Source organism: Pleurodeles waltl, chromosome 11 (genome assembly GCF_031143425.1).
Source record: "Pleurodeles waltl isolate 20211129_DDA chromosome 11, aPleWal1.hap1.20221129, whole genome shotgun sequence".
NCBI lineage: Eukaryota > Metazoa > Chordata > Amphibia > Caudata > Salamandridae > Pleurodeles > Pleurodeles waltl.
The window spans coordinates 343203778-343215573 of record NC_090450.1 but is presented as its reverse complement, the minus strand read 5'-3'; the positions used below and the strand labels follow the sequence as shown (position 1 = coordinate 343215573).

At 44.1% G+C, this 11796-nt stretch overlaps 1 long non-coding RNA gene across 1 annotated transcript; it reads left to right on the top strand.

Moving 5' to 3' along the window:
• The first annotated feature begins 6146 nt into the window (after positions 1-6146).
• Positions 6147-9652, top strand: LOC138265700 (uncharacterized). The gene is made up of 2 exons (XR_011199406.1): positions 6147-7220; positions 9306-9652. It is a non-coding gene; the product is annotated as an uncharacterized lncRNA (long non-coding RNA).
• The last annotated feature ends 2144 nt before the right edge of the window (positions 9653-11796 follow it).

Sequence of the window (11796 nt, the reverse complement as noted above, 5' to 3'; positions counted from 1 at the left end):
CTGAGAAAATGTTTTAACCGGACTGTTTATTTATGAAATCACGAGATGCATCTACCACATATTGGTGCACTGAACAATATGAAACTTTTACATCATGCAGGATGTGGAAACGCAATAATGCTGTATTTAAAATCTATTCTGCCTTCAAAGATATATCGGATTATGCTTGGCAGTGCACTATGGGAGATGTATGCTTTAATATTACTATCACGTGACAGTTTGGTTACCAGCACGCAATCACTTTATAAAAATAGAATCACCTGTGAACAAGGCTCTACGGAGCTGAAACGCGTCAGGAAATAAGATAATAAGATTGGAAATGAAACGTGCTGTTTGATAAAAGGATACAGAGAATGCTGCTCAAACATGATGGAATAAAATGCTATGCAGCAATGGAGTTGGGCTTCATAATCTCTGTTCTTCTGTTTGTGAATTTATGGGTTGCTCCGTACCCATATGATGAGGCCGCCCTGCAGAGTTGGGGGCTCCCTTTTTCGGAGGTTATTTTTGGAATATATATATATATATATATATTTATATAGATCACTTTTATGTGTGGGTCTGGTTTTCCTGGGGGCCGATCGCAGCCCCCAGCGAAACCACACATGTATTGACAAAAGTGATCTATATATATATATATATATATATATATATAGATCTATCAATAGATATATCCATGTAGATATATCTACATAGATATATCTATATATATAGATCTATATTTTTTTTTGTAGTTGTATGGTTTCCTTGGGGGCCAAAATGCCCCCCCTGGAAACCCTACAACTACAACAACAAAAAATTGCCCCCACAGGGGATCGCCATGCCCACGGGCCACCCCCTGTCCATTTCTTTTTTTTTTTTTTTTAATTTATTTTTTTAATAAAATTTAGCCCGGGGGGGGCACGATTGGAAGTGACACCTACCTTTTTTTTAAAAAATATGCCCCTGGGGGGGGGGGCGGTCCGTTTTCCGAGGGGGCCAACCCCCCAAGTGAAATCCTCGGTGTCTAGTGTTGTTTCCTGGCCCCCGATCACAGCTGTGCTGCGATCGGGGCCAGGAAACACTTTCAGGAAGGCCTCGTAAGAAAGGGGAGAGTCTCCCCTTTATTACGAGGCCTTCCTGATCGTGGGGAAGGCCGTTTGGGGCCGTTTTCCCCATCGGAGCAGGAAGCGGCCATAAGGGCGGTTGGGGGGCAGGGGGAGACACGGAAAAGCTTCCGTGTCTCCCAGGGATAAAAAAAAAAAAATGAAATCCATTTATTAACCCCCTCCCTGGTGTGGGTCACGACCAGTGGCAAGGGTCGCCCCCGAAAGAAAGGGGGCACATTACCGATGGCCATTTCTGCTCCCCCTGGGGGCAGATCGGCCTATTTTATTTAGGCCCATCTGCCCCCGAGGGGGGCAGAATCCACTTAGGCACCAGGGATCTTGTGTGTGTGTGTTTTGTGTGGGTCGCAAGGGTCGCCCACCAAAGGGGGGCAGATTACTGATGGCCATTTCTGCTCCCCTTGGGGGAAGATCAGCCCTTTTTGTAGGCCCATCTACCCCCAAGGGGGGCAGAAGCCACCAAGACATTAGGGATTTTTTTTTTGTTCCCCTTAGTTTTGTTTGTGCTGGGGCTCCCCATTTCGCCCCTTTGGCAAGGGTCGTCCCCCAAAGGGGGCACAGAGCTGTTGGTCATTTCTGCCCCCCTTGGGGGCAGATCGACCTAATTTTTTTAGGCCCAGAAGCCACTTAGGCACCAGGGAAAATTTGTAAGTATTTGTATTTGTGACTATAACAGTTTATTTCTTCTTTTTGTACTAGTTCAAAGCTTTTGCTTCCTTTCCTTTTGATCCTTGCAGTTTTGGCAGTAGTTGTCCTGCGGTTTGCATAGCTGCATGTTTTAGGTAAGTAAAAGCAATTTACTACAAAGAAGTATTGTTGGCATATATGAATGACATGTTTGTAGGTGGTGTACTAAATGCAGGATTGTGTGTGAAATTGTCCTTAGATTTGTGAACAATGATATTTGAGTTGTCTTATGTCTCATTTTCTTTTTTCTTTTTTCTTTTTAGTGGGATCTCATTGGTGATTGCTGTGTCTGTGCAGAGTAGTTACTGGTGAGTCAAACATTTTCAGGCAAGTGAGTGATATAGGGCCTCATTCTGATTCCGGCGGGCGGCGGGCGCCGCCCGCCGGGCGGGAACCGCCACTTGGCCGCTCCGCGGTCAAAAGACCGCGGAGGCCATTCTGGCTTTCCCGCTGAGCCGGCGGGCGCCCGCCAAAGGAGCACCCGCCGGCCCAGCGGGAAAGGCCCTGCAACGAGGAAGCCGGCTCCGAATGGAGCCGGCGGAGTTGCAGGGGTGCGACAGGTGCAGTTGCACCAGTCGCGATTTTCCCTGTCTGCAATGCAGACAGTGAAAATCATGGTGGGGCCCTGTTAGGGGGCCCCTGCACTGCCCATGCCAGCGGCATGGGCAGTGCAGGGGCCCCCAGGGGCCCCACGACACCCGTTCCCGCCATCCTGTTCCTGGCGGGTTTTACCGCCAGGAACAGGATGGCGGGAAGGGGGTCAGAATCTCCATGGCGGCGCTGCTTGCAGCGCCGCCATGGAGATTCAGCCCATGCAGGGGAAATCCGGCGGGAAACCGCCGGATTCCCTTTTCTGACCGCGGCTTTAACGCCGTGGTCAGAATGGGCTGGGAAGCACCGCCAGCCTGTTGGCGGTGCTTCCGTGGTTCCCGGCCCTGGCGGTCATAGACCACCAGGGTCGGAATGAGGCCCATAGTTCTTTAGTACATAACTCTTTGTGATAAAGCTACACTTTGTTTATTACTTATTTTAGACAGTGCTGGTTGTTGTTGGCAATCCATTGGTTGTTAGAAAGGATCATGGCTAGCCGCAGAGTGAAAGCTCAGCAGGTTGTTGGCATGCCTTTTGAGTCGTCTTCTGACCAGGATTATGAGACTGGCTCTGCATCTGAGGCAGAGGAGGAAGTGAGAGATTCTGGCAGTGAGTTTTCTGTCCGAGATGATTCTTCTGATGAGGAAGCCACTCTCAGTGCAGATGAAGGGCCTGTTTTAGAGGAGGACATTGATGTGCCAAGAGTGCAGCAGCCTAGGGCTGACGGGTTTCCCATTAGAAGACCTGAAACCCGAATTGCTCCAAACATGGAGCAGCCACAGTTACCTACATTTACTGCTCTCCCAGGGTGTAGAGTCAATACAGAAAACTTTTGGCCTGTCAATTTCTTTTACTTGTTTATGGACGATGTATTTTTGGAAGAGATTGTTGAGCAGACTAATTTGTATGCGGAGCAATATTTGAGGACAATGCTGCCAGACTTAGGCGTCAGTCTACAGCTACCCAGTGGGTTCCCACAAATCTGGAAGAGATGACAAAGTTTTTAGGTTTGACTTTTTTGATGGGGTTGATAAGGAAGCCGTCACTGGCTTCTTATTGGTCTACTAGTCCCTTGATGGCAACAGCTATATTTCCAGCAACTATGACTCATAATCGCTATTTGCTTCTTCTTCGGATGCTGCATTTTGTTGACAATGCTTTAGCCTTGCCACAAGATCACCCTGATTGTGACCATCTTTTTAAGATTAGGCCTGTCCTTGATCATTTTGTAGATCGGTTTTCAGAGGTGTATGTTCCAGGCAAAGAGATAAGTGTAGATGAGTCTTTGGTCCTGTTCAAGGGGCGTTTGGTTTTTAAGCAGTACATTCCTAGCAAGAGGGCACGGTATGGAATTAAATTGTAAATGCTGTCAGAAAGTAGTACAAGATACGTGTATAATTTCCGGGTCTACACTGGTAGGGATTCCAGTATTGACTCCCCTGGTTGTCCGCCCAATTTTGCAGTTAGCGAGAAAATTGTGTGGGAACCTGGTAGACGACTGTTTACCAAAGGTCATCATTTGTACGTAGATAATTTCTACAATGGAGTGCAGTTGTTCAAGGAGTTGTTTAGAGTGGACACTGTTGCTTGTGGCACAATCCGTTCTAACTGGAAAGGCTATCCCAGAGGAGCTTGTCTGTAAAAAGCATGAGAAGGGACAGTGCAGTGGCTTGCGGAATATTGAGCTGCTAACTCTGAAATTTTCAGACAGGAGGGATGTGTACATGCTATCTACCATCCATGATGAGAGTACTTCCCCTGTGACTGTTTGCGGTCAGTTTGCCTAAGTGTGCAAACCTGCGTGCATTTTGGACTACAATAAGCACATGGGTGGAGTTGATAGAGTAGATCAGAGGTTGGAACCTTACACTGCTCTTCGTAAGTCTTAAGTGTGGTATAAAAAGTTGGCCATACATTTATTTCATTTGGCAACTTTAATGCTTTTATTGTGTTCAAGGATTGTTCACTTGAGTCAAGGATGAAATTTGTTAAATTTCAGGGGTCAGTGATAGAGAGCCTTATTGTGGTAGAACAGGCAAGAGTTCCTAGAGAAGCAGTAGTGGAGGATGTGGCTAGATTGAAAGATCACCACTTTCCAGATCACATTTCTCCCACTCCCAAAAAAGACTTGCCCACTAAGAAATGTAGAGTATGTGCCCGAAGAGGTATACGGAGGGAGAGCCGGATGTACTGCCCCGATTGCCCTGCAAAGCCTGGGCTGTGTGTGGCCGGCTGTTTCAGGAGTTACCACACCAAAAATATTTTTGGGGCAAATACCGTGAGCGTAAACTGCCTGTTTTATATTTTGAGATGTTCAGTTTCATATTTCTGTCATGTTTTCAGTTAGAGCTTTTGTGTTTGTAGTTTTGTATTTTTTTATAATGTTAGTTAGTGGTTTCTTTGTTGTTTATAACAAAAAAAGTGACGGCGGTGTGTTTGGAGTGGTGCTTGGCTAGCGGTGTGCATGGGGTGGCACTTGGCTGGCGGTGTGCGTGGGGTGACGCTTGGCTGGCGGTGTGCAAGGGGTGGCGCTTGGCTGGTGGTGTGCCTGGGTGGCGCTTGGCTGGCGGTGTGGCGCTCGGCTGGCAGTGTGCGTAGGGTGGTGCTTGGCTGGTGGTGTGTGTGGAGTGGCGCTTGGCTGCAGTGCCAACCAAACGTCAGTCCACACACTCCCATTAGCTAGTGTGATTGGTGTATCAGTCATGTGGGCGTATTTAAGTGATGGCCCATTGAGTGGTGCTGTCTGTCGATGCGAGTGTTAGAATGTGCTGGGCCCGTGGCTGCTGGCGTGAATGGTCTTGTGCATTTCATGTATGAAAGGTGTGTGAATGGACTGTAAAGCGGTTGGTGTCTTGACGCGGCTTCACAGATCACGAGCTGTGAGTCATTGGTTCAGTTTTTTGGCCTTTCAGTTTTTAATAGTGTATTTAATTTTTTGTGAAATGTCTTGTTAATAAAATTTGATCTACTGAACCTTCACTCAACCTCGTGCCAAATCCAACCAGCATGTGTGGTAAAAAGGACAAAACCTGCTCCGCTGTAATTAGGCATTGCAGCACACCTGTGATACACTAGGTGCCTCAGGTGGGACTCTGATGATAAAGCATGCCACCAACTCGGTTGGTGAGTGAGGGGTCTTTTTAACATAACCTAAGTGCGTTTCTTTTCAGAATTTTAGTGTTTGGAACATCACAGAAGTACGTGGACACGTCAAAATGATATATTACAAAACTACCTGCATTTGGGGGGTGGGGCACCTATGTTTTTGGTCCGGGCTGCAGCCTTCATCTAGGGAAACCTACCAAACCCCAAACAAATTTAAACTAGATACCCCAAGGAGTCCAGGGAGGTGTGGTTTGGGTGAATCCCCCAACATTTTCTTACCCAGACTCCTCTGCAAACCTCAAAATTTGCTTAAAAAGCACATTTTCCTCACTTTTCTTTGTAGGATCACCGCTCCAGCACACATTTCCTACCATCCAGCGTTCCCCTCAGTCTCCTAAGTAAAATGATACCCCACTTGTGTGGATCCCCAAAGCATCCTAAAGATGCATAAAAAAAAATATGTGCTTATCAACTCGCTTTCCTATCCCCTCAATCTCTACAGGTTTTTGGTATTTTTCTGTTGCAGGCACCTGGCCACCCACACAAGTGAGGTATCATTTTTATCGGGAGATTTGGGGGAACGCTGAGTGGAAGGAAATTTGTGGCTCCTCTCAGATTCAAGAACTTTCTGTCACCGAAATCTGACTGTCCTGCTATTTGATGGAGTTTTGTTTTGACCAATGACTTTGTGTTTCACCACTGCGCATATTAGTTGCTCAATGTTCACCAGTAGCACATGGTATGTTTTGTTCAGTTGAGCCGCCTATTGGCTTTGACATGGCATTAGCCATTACTTTCTGTATTCAGTTTAGCCGTCTATGGGCTTTGACATTGCATTAGTCATTACATTCTGTATTGTGCCTATTGGCTTTGACATGGCATTAGCCATTGCTTTCTGTATTCAGTTTAGCCGTCTATGGGCTTTGACATTGCATTAGCCATTACATTCTGTATTCTGCCTATTGGCTTTGATATGCTGTATCCAGTCTAGCCGCCTATTGGCTTTGACATTGCATGCCTATTGACTTTGACATGATGTATTCAATTTAGCTGCCTATTGACTTTGACATGCTATTAGATATTCTGCCTATTGGCTTTGACATGATATCATATATTACATTCAGCTCCGCTGCCTATTGACTTTGACATGATATCATATATTACATTTTGTATTCAGCTCCGCTGCCTATTGACTTTGACATGATATTATATATTGCATTTTGTATTCAGCTTAGATGCCTATTGGCTTTGACATGACACTAGACATGCATTTGATATTTAGGTTAGCTGCCTATTGCCTTTAACATGACATTGCATTTGATATTTAGGTTAGCTGCCCATTGCCTTTAACGTGGAGTTCTGTATTTTTCCAAGCTGTGTTTTTGCACCAGAGAACCAAGATGTTTTGCTCTCACAGTAGACTAGACCTGATAAGAGAGAGTACATGGGCGTTGTTTCTCTTCCCTTGAGCTTGGGAACAGGAGTAGTCTTGGAGACCTGGCCAGTCTCCAAAAGGCTTGCTCAGTTTCCCAGGTCTGAGAGGAGGGGGCACACCTTTGTAACGAATGTAACAGGCTGCAGAGAGTCAGATTCGAATCTGCCGGACCTCGTGCTGGAGCTTGGCGCCAGTTGCCAGCATCCCGTGTGGGTAGATGACACTCTTTCTCGCGGCTGACAGGGGTCTCAGCTTGCAGACCTTAGAAAGATGTAGCTGTAAATAGTTCCTACACGGTGAAGTATTTGTTTTGCTTTGCATTCAATATCTTATAAATATAACCTGCTGTGTATATTGCAAACTGATATATTTTGTTTGATTAACGCGGACTTGAAAGCTACTAATTCGTCATTCATTCATAAACATTGTGGTTGGGGAAGAATAAAATAACAATAAAAGTCTTCTTTGACCTCAGAAGTGCATTTCTGTTGTGTTATGTTAGTGCTTAGAAACTAAATAAGAGGAAAGCACTACAATTGGTACCAGAAGTGGGGTCGGTCATTAAGAGGTGATTAAGAAGGGGTTTGACGAGTTAGTAGATTTCTAAGTGCACACTTTAAAAGTGTAATTGTTTTTTGTTGTTTGGAGAATTACAGAAATTGTTTTCTGTTTGGAGAATCACAGTAGCACGGCAGACCATGTCTGAGAATACATGTGTTGATGAACTGCCTGATGGTGCTAAGAAAAACTGTGAATTGTTTTCTGTTTGGGGAATTACAGAAGAAAATGCATGTGTAGCTAAAAGGCCTGATGTTGTTTTGAGAAATAATTCCCATTGTATATATGTAGAAAAAGTGTGTTTTGGAAGTAATGATGACAGAAAGGTCTGGATACCTTTATCTGCTTACAGAGAAATGCAGGAGAAATGTAGGCAGTTGGAACATGAAAATAGGAATTTACGTGAGCAAATTAGCCAGGATACAATAATTCAAAATAAGACTGAAAGTTATAAAAGGGCTGTTTTTGAAGAATCTTTCTTGTCCCATTCCAGTAATGAGGGGGTTAAGACAGCTCCGAGCTGCACTGAGTTTCCGTGTGAGCCAGGGTTTTTGGCAGCCAAAGTGCATTCCTTAACTGATAACAGGGACGAGAGACCAGAATGTGATTTACGAGTTACGTTGCAAAATGCACAAGTAAAACGAAGGATTTTAGAGCAAGACACCCTGAGTTTCATTAGCTTGTTTGATTTTTGGAAAAAGAATAGCCCTCATTTGAGAGAAATCCTAACACTTTTGTACATGGTCACTGTGAAAAATAATATGCAGCTGCGCGCTTGTGATTTGGCAAATGAAATAATGCAGACTTTAGGTTTCTGCGCAGTGCAAGAAGGAAATACTTATGTACATTTAAATCAAGAACAGGGAAGGAAAATAGTGCCCCTAGCTAGAATCATACAATGGATCTGGTACTTGCAAGACAGGGCTAGAGTACCACAGATAAAAGAATTACCGATGAAACTGTGTGCACCATTTGAATTCGTGTCTACTGAAGATAAAAAGCATGTTTGTTTTACTAATGATTCATTGACTGAAATGTTATTTTCTGGCACAGTAGAAGGAACAGCGTTGTATAATGTGTGTCAGATTTTAAAGCAAGAGCTACGTGAGATGTGTCATTTTTACGCTGATTTTTGGTTCTTTGATAATGTTTTAGCCACATGGCTTGTACCTAACTGGTTCAATTACCTTGCAGATGTTAATGAGAAAAATGCAGAGAGAGAAGTGTTCACCCAGAATTCTGCCTTAGTGGGGATGGCTATGTGGGTGCCCCAGAAATGTGAAAAGGCCACTTACAGGTGGGCGGAGATGAGAGAGATGCACATTCCCCTAGATTTGATAAAAACTGTGCAGCACGCACAAAAGCAATCTGTCATGCAAGCAGTCACAGAGCAGTTGGGGAGAGGAAAGTTACCAAAACAGAAATGGCAAATTGATCAGGTTTTAGGGAGAGTGATTGCTGCAAATTACCAAGGAAAAATCGAAATTATGCTGATACCTAGAAAAGAATCTGATTCATTCATACAAATTGGAGACAGAATGGCCCAAATTGACAAAAGTGCAGTGAATGGAGGTTTGGTAAAGAATGAGTCTGCCCCAGCCCTTCTGACAGTGCAAGAAAAAGGAAGCTGTGGCGCAGCAGATAAAAACCTCAGTACTGATGTGTGGGCTGAAGCCCCAAGTGACCCTCCAGAACCTGCAGAAAATATAACAAAGGGCCTCAAAAACGTCCTGCTGATTATAAAACAGGGAAAGAAAGAGGAAGGGTGCAGTTTAAATGAAAAATGTTATTTGCAAGAAAAGTCATACTTGTTTCTTTTGCAGATCCGACCACGTTTCGCCACTGTCCCTGAGTGCGCTGTGTGGTCCCCCTTCCGGTGTGTGCGTGTGGGGTCGGGGAAGGGACCGAATCCCCAACCTGAACCGGGCTGAGTAAAGTGCCAGCACCATGGATCCATTTTGCGCAAACTGCGCCTTCAGTTCAAGTTCAACTTGTTTGCTGTGTTTTTTTTTTTCCCTCTCGTATGGAACTCTGACTTTTGCTTACCTTCCAGAAAACCTTTCAAGTGGACCGTGCATCTTTACATGAGCAGAACTCATGCCACATCAAATTGCTAACACTGTTGAATTAGAGACTCATTCAGAAAAAAAAAAAAAAAAAAATTGCCCAGTCTTTTCTATGTAGATGTATCTGATGTGAAAGGTTATGAGATCAATGTGTTAATTCACTTCTATTGCTTTACAGGGATTGCTTTGATCATAATGTTTTTTTTTGTGCTGATGTTTTTTTGTTTGTTTGAAATATGAGATATGTGAAACAAAAATTCATTGGTCAAAGGGCGGAATGTCCTGCTATTTGATGGAGTTTTGTTTTGACCAATGACTTTGTGTTTCACCACTGCGCATATTAGTTGCTCAATGTTCACCAGTAGCACATGGTATGTTTTGTTCAGTTGAGCCGCCTATTGGCTTTGACATGGCATTAGCCATTACTTTCTGTATTCAGTTTAGCCGTCTATGGGCTTTGACATTGCATTAGTCATTACATTCTGTATTGTGCCTATTGGCTTTGACATGGCATTAGCCATTGCTTTCTGTATTCAGTTTAGCCGTCTATGGGCTTTGACATTGCATTAGCCATTACATTCTGTATTCTGCCTATTGGCTTTGATATGCTGTATCCAGTCTAGCCGCCTATTGGCTTTGACATTGCATGCCTATTGACTTTGACATGATGTATTCAATTTAGCTGCCTATTGACTTTGACATGCTATTAGATATTCTGCCTATTGGCTTTGACATGATATCATATATTACATTCAGCTCCGCTGCCTATTGACTTTGACATGATATCATATATTACATTTTGTATTCAGCTCCGCTGCCTATTGACTTTGACATGATATTATATATTGCATTTTGTATTCAGCTTAGATGCCTATTGGCTTTGACATGACACTAGACATGCATTTGATATTTAGGTTAGCTGCCTATTGCCTTTAACATGACATTGCATTTGATATTTAGGTTAGCTGCCCATTGCCTTTAACGTGGAGTTCTGTATTTTTCCAAGCTGTGTTTTTGCACCAGAGAACCAAGATGTTTTGCTCTCACAGTAGACTAGACCTGATAAGAGAGAGTACATGGGCGTTGTTTCTCTTCCCTTGAGCTTGGGAACAGGAGTAGTCTTGGAGACCTGGCCAGTCTCCAAAAGGCTTGCTCAGTTTCCCAGGTCTGAGAGGAGGGGGCACACCTTTGTAACGAATGTAACAGGCTGCAGAGAGTCAGATTCGAATCTGCCGGACCTCGTGCTGGAGCTTGGCGCCAGTTGCCAGCATCCCGTGTGGGTAGATGACACTCTTTCTCGCGGCTGACAGGGGTCTCAGCTTGCAGACCTTAGAAAGATGTAGCTGTAAATAGTTCCTACACGGTGAAGTATTTGTTTTGCTTTGCATTCAATATCTTATAAATATAACCTGCTGTGTATATTGCAAACTGATATATTTTGTTTGATTAACGCGGACTTGAAAGCTACTAATTCGTCATTCATTCATAAACATTGTGGTTGGGGAAGAATAAAATAACAATAAAAGTCTTCTTTGACCTCAGAAGTGCATTTCTGTTGTGTTATGTTAGTGCTTAGAAACTAAATAAGAGGAAAGCACTACACTGACGAAAAAGTGTTTTTTAGCCACATTTTGAGGTTTGCAAAGGATTCTGGTTAACAGAACCTGGTGAGAGCCCCACAAATCACCCCAACTTCAATTCCCCTAGTTGTCTAGTTTTAAAAAATGCACAGGTTTGGTAGGTCTCCCTAGTTGCCGGCTGAGCTAAAGTCCAAAATCCACAGCTAGGCACTTTGCAAAAAACAGCTCTGTTTCCTTTGGGAAAATGTGATGTGTCCACATTGTGTTTTGGGGCATTTCCTATTGCAGGTGCTAGGCCTACCCACACAAGTGAGGTACGATTTTTATCGAGAGACTTGGGGAACGCTGGGTGGAAGGAAATTTGTGGCTCCTCTCAGATTCCAGAACTTTCTGTCACTAAAATGTGAGAAAAAAGTGTTTTTTTGGCCAAATTATGAGGTTTGCAAAGGTTTCTGGGTAACAGAACCTGGTGAGAGCTACTCATGTCACCCCATCTAGTTTTCAAAAATGCACAGGTTTGGTAGGTTTCCCGAGCTGGCGGCTGAGCTAGAGGCCAAAATCCACAGATAGGCACTTTGCAAAAAGCAGCTCTGTTTTCTTTGGGAAAATGTGATGTGTCCACATTGTGTTATGTGGCATTTCCTGTTGCGGGCACTGGGCCTACCCAC